Consider the following 11,015-nt stretch of genomic DNA (forward strand, 5'->3'; position numbering starts at 1 on the left):
AAATTTTATTTTATTTTTTATTTATTTATTTATTTTATTTTATTTTATTTTTATTTTTATTTTAATTTATTTAATTTTATTTATTTATTTATTTATTTATTATTTTATTTATTTATTTATTTAATTTATTTAATTTGATTTAATTTTATTTTATTTTAATTTAATTTTATTTTAATTTAATGACATTTCTAGAATTTTTTCCAAAGATGTCACACCATTTTACATTCTACCAACAATATATGAGACTTTGAGTTGATCCATATCCTTGTCAACATTTGATATTATCATTCTTTTAAATTTGAACCATTCTAGGAGTTTTGATTAAGTGGGATTTCATATTTATTTTATTCCATCTATAATTTGCTGTGCTTTTCCAATCTGAAAACAAGTTTTTCATCAATTCTGCAAATTCTATCATTAGCTCTTGAAATAGTGCTTCTTTCCCATTTTCCATAGGTTTCCTTTAGAACTCCTCCTAGATGTATGCTAAAAATTTTCATTCTCTTCCACATTTATAACTGTTCTTTCACATTTTCCAACTTCTTATACCTCATTATTGCATTCCAGGAAATGCCCTGAGATCTATCTTCCTTTTTCCTATTTTTAAAGATTCAACTGTGTCTAATTTGTTTAACAATTTTCTCGTTTTGACTCATTCACCTCTGACTTTTTCCATTTTATAATTTACCTTTTTAAAGTGCATTTGTTAAGTCTCTCTATCCTTACATTTGTTTTCTTTTGTCGAATCTTACTCAGAGTCCTTTATTTCTCTGTTTATAAACTTGGATCTTGATCTCAACATGAGCAAAACCTTATTTGTAAGAATTCTGTATAGCTTGGTTTATTTACTTTCGCTTTCATAAAGTTTCATAATTTGTATGCTAGATTCCCAAGGATGTCACTGGTAGGGAAATTTTTTTGGCTTTTGTTCCCTGCCCTGGGGTGTTTAAACATTACAGAGAATATGTGTTTGACTCCATACTTATATTAGGGCTACTGTAAAGTTTAAAATTCTTGAGAGAGAGAGATTTTATTCCTTGCTGAGCCGAGGAAGAGACAGTAAACCTGCTTTGTCATCTTTCTGGATTGGTGCTATCCAGTCTATCCCTCTGAGGTTGAAGTCCTTCCAGAATCACAGCGGTATGTGGGATCTCACTTGCAGCTCCCTACCTTGATGGAACATCCTCTCCTATGTCCCTGTCATCATTAGATCCAAGTTCCAGATTGCTGGGATTTATTATTCCCTGTCTTCTATGGCATAATCATTATACTAGGTTTCAATTCCTTCTTCATTTTTGGGCTCTAGGGTTTTTAATATTTTGTTGGGAGCACAGGTCTGCATTTAAAGAGATATTTATTATGTTTTACTCTATTTTTCTAGGTGTTCACAGTAATTAGAAGGGTTTAGAAAAAGGTTATTATGGTATATAACCTCTAAATATAGCAGTCAATGATTCCTCCCATTTTTAAATGCTTATACTGCTCCCTCCAATAATAAGCTGAATCTGTTTTGCCTCCTTCTGAGTTTTACCAATAGGATGTGGTGGGAATAATATTCTGGGACTTCTGAGCCAGGATCTTAAGAGTTCCATCAACTTTGGCTTTCCTTCCCTTGGAGCCTGGCCACTATGCTATAAGAAAATGTAGGCTAGACTAAAGATTGGTTAGTGCCCACAGGGAAAGAAGCCCTGGGGGACGAGAGGGCATCTTTGGACATAACAACCCTGGCCCAGCTCTCAGCTAAATGAAGGTACATTAGTAACCCTAACTGACGTCATGTGAAGAGGAATGAACCAGCTGAGCTATGCTAAATTCTTGACTGACAAGATCATGAGAAATAATAAATTGTTGCTTTAAGCCTTTACATTCTAAGGTGATTTGTTTCACAACAACAGATAAGGACTACTTGCCAGAAAACATAAAAGGTCTTTCTCACATGTAAATCTATTATATTGTCTTTGCTGCATCTCATACCCATGGTATAGTAGAAAAAACAGACATGAACATATGCAATTTAAATATGATCTAATAAATACTGTAATAAAAGCATGCAAACAATGCCATGGGGACACCCAAACTAGCCCTGGGGAAAGGGCAAAAGGCATCAGTCACAGAGAGTTAGTTATTCATAATTTTTTTTTGACTAATTCTCCTGTTTCTTTTAGACAAGTGACAATGTCTCATCATTTTTGAATGTCCATAGCCTAGTGTGGTTTTGGGTACATAGCTGGCATAGATTGGTGAATGAACTTTATGTGGTCTGTTTTGGAAAAAACATATCAACCATTGTCCCTAATTTCAATTTACTGAAGGTATACAATTGATACATTGTTAAAATAGATTTTCCATGACTCAAGATTTTGGTACCCATAACTAAATAGTGACATGGTGTGATTTCAATGATTTTATGTGATTTTATGAAATCACATAATGATTTCATTATGAGTGATTTTATGAAATAAAACCTCTAGCATTCTTTCTCATCTTTTGGCTAGAGTCTCAGATTTCAATTAAGTATGCTATTCCTTTAGCGAAGAGCTTTGAGGCTAGCCCAAATATAGTTCTCCATTCCTGGGGCAAGAGTATCTCTTTAAGCTATGATGAGTATTTCACTGAAATATGATTGGGTTTTATATTTTTCCAGAGAATTTGTTTAGGTGGAAAAAAAAAAGAGGAAGAGGCCATCTTAGGTTGTGAAGGGAGCTGCTAAAGATGGTCATTCCCTCACTGCAGTTTAGTGGGGGGACTGGTCCTGGGCCTCTTAAAATGAAAAAGAGAAAAGTAGATAGAAAGACAGTGTATCATTATACTCCGCATGTGTCCATACATTTGCCCAACTGGGGACAAGTATTCATTTCTCCAAGAGTTTAAAATTTGTTATGTTCTTACAAAGTACTCTGTATACTAGTTCCATGGGACACATAGTTGTTCTTGTATGTTGGTTTTTTAAGAAATCATTTAAGCTAATTAATTTTTAGAAATTATGGTAAAATACAAAAAATTATCACTGTAACCAGTTAAAAAAAGATTTTATTCATTATATTTATTTATTTATTTATTTATTTTGGGAGGGGGGAGAGAGCACGAGCTGGGGGAGTGGCAGGCAGAGGGAGCGGGAGAAGGGAGTCCAGGACCCTGGGATGGTGACTTGAGCCAAAAGCTGACGTTTAACTGACTGAGCCACCCAGGTGCCCTCCTGGGTAAACTCTTTAAATGTACAGTTCAGTGGCATTAAGTACATTCACATTATTGGGCAACCATCAACACCTTCCATCTCCAGAGGTTTTTCATCTTGCAAAACCAAAATTCTGTACCCATTATCAACAATTCCCCATGTGTCCCCTACCCAGGCCCTCTAAACCATCATTCTACTTTCTGCCTCTCTGAATCTGACTACTCTGAGTATCTCATACAAATGGAATGATGTAGTATTTTTCCTTTTGTGACTGGCTTAGCATAATGTCTTCAGGTCCATCCATGTTGCAGCATGTGTCAGAATTTCCTTCTTTTTTTTTTTTTAAGGTTCAATAATATTCCATTGTATATATATATCACATTTCCTCTATCCATTCATTTATTGATGGGTGCTTGAGTTTTTTCCACCTTTGGCTGTTGTAAATAACGCTGCTGTGAACATGGCTATACAAATATCTGTTGAAGTCCTTGCTTTCAACTCTTTGAGGGCACACCCAGAATTGTAATTTCTGGGTCATATGGTAATTTTATTTTTAACTTTTGGAGGAACAGCCAAACTATTTTCCATAATGGTGACACCATTTTACATTCCTAACAGCCATGCATGAGAATTCCAGTTTTACCGCATCCTTGTTAACACTTGTTATTTTCTGTTATTTTGATAGTAGCCATCCTACCAATGTGAAGTATTATCTCATTGTGGTTTTGATTTGCATTTCCCTGGTATGTTGGTTTTTAGAACCTTCTTTCCAACATTTGTTATTACTTCTTCTAGAGGAGCCAGACGTCTCAAGACATAGAAAGTTAATGATATTAGAAAAAATGATAATCCCTCTATAGTAGGAAATCAAAATGGATTTTGGTGTCTGATGGTGAAAACTTGGGATATATGTATTTTAATTTTAATACATGTACAGAGAGGCACTGGATTTCCCTTTATGGCCCTTTAAAGACTGGAGTCCCTTGCGTGAAGAGGTATGGTGCTGGTAGCCTCCAGGGTGTACGAGAAGGCTGTGGATTTGCTTGCCTCAGGCCCTGGCCTGCAGACCTTGGAGAAGGTTTAAAAATAGCAGGTTACCTGTGTTCTGTTTTCAATCCCATTGATTCTCACAACTGCATAGAATTCCTAGCTGGAGAATTTGAGGAAGAAAACGGTTTCAGGGTTTCCTGTTAATTCTGATAGGAGGACTGGGATGCAGTACCAAAAATCACAATTCTCTCATATCCTGTGAACTCAGTTTAACTGTAAAGAGAATGACTGAAAAACTGAAAAATAGGATCACATTGAAGATATGGACTCTTATTATGGGGCCAGAAGAAAGGAAATATTTATTATGTGCGAGGCATTTGGTTAGATAGGTTTCACATAGGAGTTTATAAGTTATGTATTACTTTGTTTTATTAAAAAAATAAAGGTTAGTAATTTGTCAAGGTCACAGGACTAATTAGTGCTAGAAACAAAACTAAAATCCAAGTTCAATTCTAAACCATGCTACCTCTGGAAATGTCTATTATGCACTGGGCATAATTATGGTTATTTTTATTATACTCCCTTCAATGACTGAAAAGAGATCATCTTTGCAATTCATAGGTTAGGTTACTTTGGTATCCTTGGAGGTATTATGGCATTTTCAAAGACTCTAAAAACAACCCAGTTAAGAAAGGATGCTGATTCTGACATGCTGCTTATTAAAAAGTGAATAGCTGGATGTTCCATGATTTATTTACAAATGCTTGAGCTTGTCCAAATCAGAGAAGTAGACTTGGCATGATCTTGTTTATCAGAATCAGGGGCCAGGGAATGTAAACCCCAGAAAAATTAGGATTTTTATCTTTCAAACTCTTTGTGCAGTGAGTTGAATATAATAAGGCCGTGCAAGCCAAGCGGTAATTATACCACTGTTTATGAGTTTCTGTTCTAATACCATTTTGTTTACTTCACTCACATGTTGACCAAAGAAACACTTAGAATATATTAAAAATATAAAACCTGCCCTACAATAACACTCAATTGCCTGTCATATGATGACAATGCTCAGGGGGACCTTTTATCTAAGGATTTCACAGTGCTTTGTATGCTCATTAACTCGTAACCCATCTGTTTTGTTCCATTTTATAGCAGAGAAATGGAGGTACCACGGAAATCACACAATATGTTGGTGCAGTAGCTTAATAGAGACATTTTCAGATTCTGAGCATTCAGCCTGTTCATTCCTAATCTGAATTCACCAGATATGGTGAGCAAGGAACATGATAGCTCTACCAAATGCTTTTTATGTATTAACTCATTTATACCTTTAAGAATTCTATGAAGTAGAGCTTTTATTATCAGATGGAAAAATTGAAGACTAGAGAGGCTAGTTTATTTGCTGTTAATTTATAGTAAGTATTGGAGCTTGGATTCAAACTAGGCAGAGCCCAAGTTTTTACTCATTGCCTCACATTGCCTCTCAAGATAATGGAAAGTCTTGTATCTTTATTTTTTATTTTTTTTATTTATTTATTTATTTTTTTTTTCAGCGTAACAGTATTCATTCTTTTTGCACAACACCCAGTGCTCCATGCAAAACGTGCCCTCCCCATCACCCACCACCTGTTCCCCCAACCTCCCACCCCTGACCCTTCAAAACCCTCAGGTTGTTTTTCAGAGTCCATAGTCTCTTATGGTTCGCCTCCCCTCCCCAATGTCCATAGCCCGCTCCCCCTCTCCCAATCCCACCTCCCCCCAGCAACCCCCAGTTTGTTTTGTGAGATTAAGAGTCATTTATGGTTTGTCTCCCTCCCAATCCGTAAGTTCTAATATATTTAAAGATACAAGACTCAAGAATAAATGAAACAAGATGGGATTGAGTCTTGTATCTTTAAATATATTAGAACTTACTGATTCTAGAAAAAGCAGTCATTTTGCTCTGACACGTATAAAGTTATGGATCAGTGAATTAATCACAGTCTTCCAGAGAAACAGAACCAACAGGACATGTGTGAATGCAAATACATAAATAAAGAGAGTGAGAGAGAGAGAGAGAGATTGATTTTAATGAACTGGCTTACATGATTGTGGAGGCATTCAGTGTTTGTTAAGTCCAGAACTTCAGGGTAGGTGGGGAGGCTGTAGATCCAGGGAAGAGTTGCAGTCTGAATCCAAAGGCAGTCTTGGCAGAATTTCTTTCTTTTTTTTTTTTTTTTTAAAGATTTTATTTATTTATTTGACGGAGAGAGAGATCACAAGCAGGCAGAGAGGCAGGCAGAGAGAGAGGAGGAAGCAGGCTCCCTGTGGAGCAGAGAGCCTGATGCGGGGCTCGATCCCAGGACCCTGAGATCATGACCTGAGCCGAAGGCAGCAGCTTAATCCACTGAGCCACCCAGGCGCCCCTTGGCAGAATTTCTTGTTGCTTGAAGGAAGTTAGTCTTCGTCCTAGTAAGACCTTCACCTGATTGGGTGGGACCCACCTATATTATGAAAAGTAATCTGCTTTACAAAAAGTCCACTGATTTAAATATTGGTCTCATATAAAAAAACACATTCATGGAGACATCCAGAATAATGAAAATTACTTTTGATAATTAAAGAATAATGAAAATAATTTAATTAATTTTTTAAAAAAGATTTTATTTACTTATTTGACACAGAGAGAGAGGAAGATAGAGAGACAGTGAGAGAGGGAGTACAAGCAGGGAGAGTGGGAAATGGAGAAGCAGGCTTCCTACTGAGCCGGGAGCCTGACGTGGGGCTCGATTCCAGGATCATGACCTGAGCCGAAGGCAGTCACTTAACCACTGAGCCACCTAGGCACCCCAGAATAATGTTTGATCAAGTACTTGGATACCATGACTCAGACAAGTTGACCCATAAAATTAACCACCACAATTAGATAATACCGGGGGGGGGGGGGGACAGTTTTCCTGATGATTGCTAAGCCCTCATCTGATCCTCCAGTCAAAATAGGGCAAAAATTTCAGTTTCTGTATATAAATTAGCACTTAGAGCCTTGCTTTTATAACCTCATGGGCCTTTGTAACCTCATGGGCTGTGTGAGGTAGAGGGCTATTCCCAGGACTGTCTGTTGTTGGCCTTATTATCTTGAGCATACTATTGGGGATCTGACCCTGGTGTCAGGGTCCATTATTCCCTCCACCAGTCATTTTTCATAGCTCTGGGATATGAACAACCTACGCTGTGGATTATCTCAGTCGTCTGATTCATGTATTGGTACTCTCTTCCATTTGACCTTCCCTCGGAGACTCGCCTGATTTTGGTTTCCCGTCTTCTGTGGTTTGTTCTCTCCACTTCTCAAGGTGACTAACCCAAGAAATCTAGAAATTCTAAACATAATTCCTAACTTCCATGGGAACAAAGGAAGCAAAGCTAAATTGTTACTCTTTTAAATTTAGGTCTTCTATTTTAAGCCTCCCTGGGGTTCATGCTGGGCACTTATTGGTGGTTCAGCAAGCAGATTAATGTATTTATAACTTTATTTGGCTAACCCCTTTGGCTTTTCTATTTCCTCATCTATAAAACTGTGATAATATTGTCTGATTTTTCAGGTATATTGGTAGGTACACATGAGAATATTCATAGTGTAATGCCTTGAAAAGTAAACTTCTCATATGTATGTGACATCTGTACTTTCTAGAAGCAGTTCCTTGCCTATGGCTCCAAAGCAGTGACTTATACCTTGGTCACCAGAACAGTCACAGGGTTACATCAGACCACTCAGAAGAAGGAAATTCTGACAATCAGAGGAAGATGAGGCGGTCAGAGGGAACTAGTTACAACTGGGGTGGGGTTGGGGGTGGGGGTGCTGCTCTTGGTGCCCCTTACATGGTATGTTATAGGTGCTAGTATTTTGCTTCCATGGAAGACTGGCTCTGTTCCATGTGTATGTGGACATATTGCCTGGATTCTATTTAGGAACAAATAAAACTAGTTAAGAAATTATGGACATTTGACTGGTACAAATGGAACAAGAGAACACTTATAAATGGCATTGCAAGAGTATGAACTTGAAATCCTATTTCTTAATGCACAGATAAGGGATGCAGGAGGCACTGACCTATATATGGATTAAATTAAAAAGTCAATACAGTTAATATTTGTATTTATTGAGCAGTCAGTGCTATACCAGTTATGGTTCTAGGCTCATTATATGTGACAGTTCATTCAATTTTCATAGCAATCACATGAGGAAGATGAGGAAACTGAGGCACAGAGAGATAAATGCTTTGCCCTATGTCACATGGTTAGCAAGAGGTAGAGTCAGAAGTTGAACCCAGCCAGGCAGTTTGACTCCAAAGCCTATGCCTTTTTTTTTCTTTTTTAAGATTTTATTTATTTGACACAGAGAGGGAAAGAAAATACAAACAGGGGGAGCAGCAGGCAGAGGGAGAAAGAGAAGCAGGCTCCCCACTGAGAAGGGAGCCCCATACGAGGCTACTGTCCCAGGACCCCAGGATCATGACCCAAGCTGAAGGCGGATGCTTAACTCACTGAACCACCCAGATGCCCTCAAAACCTATGTTTTAGCCAGTAGTGTAGATTAAGGAAAGTGTTTCCTGAATATCAAAAGTCCATACAAAATCAAGGTGTTACGGTCATGATTATGACTAGAAGGTGCATTAGAGATAATCTATCAGAACCTTCATCTTGCACCTAAGGGAACACGACTGGTAAACTGACCTGCCCAAGATCACAGGTGAACTCATTTGCTGTACATGCTCCATCCATATTGTCAGCACCCCGTACCACCCTCACCCTATTATACTGGGAGCATGAATTCTAACAATTGTGTTGCAATTCTCTTTCCTGCCAATGCCGTCATAAAATCTTTCAGTGCATTGAAAGAAAGAAAATGTTGGCAAACCAGAGAAATGGTTTTAGATAAACAGTAGCAAAGGGACAACAATCTCTCCATGACTGAGCCTGCTTCTTGGAGTAGGGTTGGTCCTAAGATCACCTAGTCTGTGTGGCTTCCTGACAGTGTGGGCTTGGATGAACACCTGCACATTGACAGACTGCCTCCCACCCCCACCTCCCTCCCCTCCTTTCCAAGAGTCCTGTGTGGAGATGTCTCCCTTAAGGACTGCTTTCGGTATTTGTTTTAACCATCATGATAATGTTAAATGGAAAGATGCTAAAAACATTAGTTCAATAAGCTGACGTTTACTCCAGAAGTACCTCCATATCTTAGATTAACTCCAGTTCCAAATCCCAAATCGTGATTTAAAGAACGTCATTATTAGGAATAACTTGGGTGTCCCTGGGTCTCCCCGGCCTGTGGGAATAAACAAGATCCCTGAAGTGTTCACGTCCATGTTTTACTGACATGGTGCTGGGCTCCTTGCTTGGACAATCCCCCAGCTCCCCAGACTTTGGTGGGTCTCCCATGAGTGTTCTACATGTGTGACACTTCTTGACATCCATGCTCTGCGGGGCACAGCTGTGCTCTGCAGGGCAGTCGTCCAGGGCTGGTGGCCGTCCTTCCAGTGTCTGGGGTGGAGGGGATGAGACTATCTATTTCTCAGAATGAAGTCCAGACACAGGATCCCAGAGCGATGTCATTTGGGGGCCAGTGAGTTATGGGATTGGGTACAGCCGCGTCCTCTCTGCCAAGAACAAACTCGTGTCCACGGCACTGGGTAGGGGTGCCATCCTCACTCGATTCTAAGAAGTAGAAACTCTAAAAAAAAGTGCCCCCCCTGAATCCACGGAACCATAGATGGTGAGGCACAGGTAAATTTCTAGGAGTCTGAGAACATCCTGCGATTGTGCAAGAAACCGAGTGTTGTAGATGCATATGTAAATTTTTCCGTGGAGGGGTCTAATACTTTCAGCAGATTCTCAAAGGGGTCCATGAGCTGTCTCCACCTCACTCCCTAAGGCGTTGTTGTCAGGTTAAGCTCCTCACCCCAGTAACTCTGTACTCCCTCCCTGTTCCCCTCACCCAACTTAGGTCAGCGAGAGAAGGCTGTTTGTTCTGCTCTGCAAATAGGTATTTCTTCCAGCTCTCTTCCCCCTACCTCTGAATATGCTCAAATATTCCAGAACCCAGCAGAAGACTGTGGATCTGAAAGACATCTTTGCTACATGAGTTTAATTAAATTTAGAAAAGTTAAGTTTGCACATTTTATTGCCAGTCCTCCTGCATTTGTAGCAGAGGTTGTATTACCATTTTAAAACAGCCTTGGGGGAAAAGAAATCCTCTCTCTTGGAGAGAGTGACAACTTATTCTGGGGAAATAGTGGTAATGGAGAGTGTTGATTCAATTAATTTTACTGTCTATCTGCATCGCCTGGGAACAGGTAAAATAACGAAATAAAATGGTAACATTTCATCTTCATGATCCCCACAATCAAGTCAGGAGGAATTTAGTAAATTGTGGAAACCACTGTGTAAGGGACAGTTCAAAGAATACTAATGAGATCTTGAGGTCCCAGGATTCAGAGGCACACCTACTATGGTTCTCTCTGAAACCAAGCTCCAGTGGGATATGGGGGCATTGGTAAAGCAAGAAGCACGAGATGGTCCTTGACTGGGGGGTACCCCATAATAGATAGGTGATGATAGGAGGTAAGGGGCCAGGAGGAAATTTGGGAGGAGGTATTAACTCTGTAGGATCCTCAATACTTCTTTAATTTACAATGATTCTTACTGAATTCCATCCTTTTCCTATTTTTTTTTCCTCCAAAGTGGTTCATCTCATTGATAAATGGTCTGTTTGCCTTTTCCCAGAATATCCCATTTCCTTCAAGTTGTCTTTGGGGACTACAGGAAAATGCTCTCCACTTACTTGTGGGGACAGCAAGACCACAGGCTGTCTTGT

The sequence above is a fragment of the Meles meles genome, chromosome 9 (assembly GCF_922984935.1).
Source record: "Meles meles chromosome 9, mMelMel3.1 paternal haplotype, whole genome shotgun sequence".
Taxonomy (NCBI): domain Eukaryota; kingdom Metazoa; phylum Chordata; class Mammalia; order Carnivora; family Mustelidae; genus Meles; species Meles meles.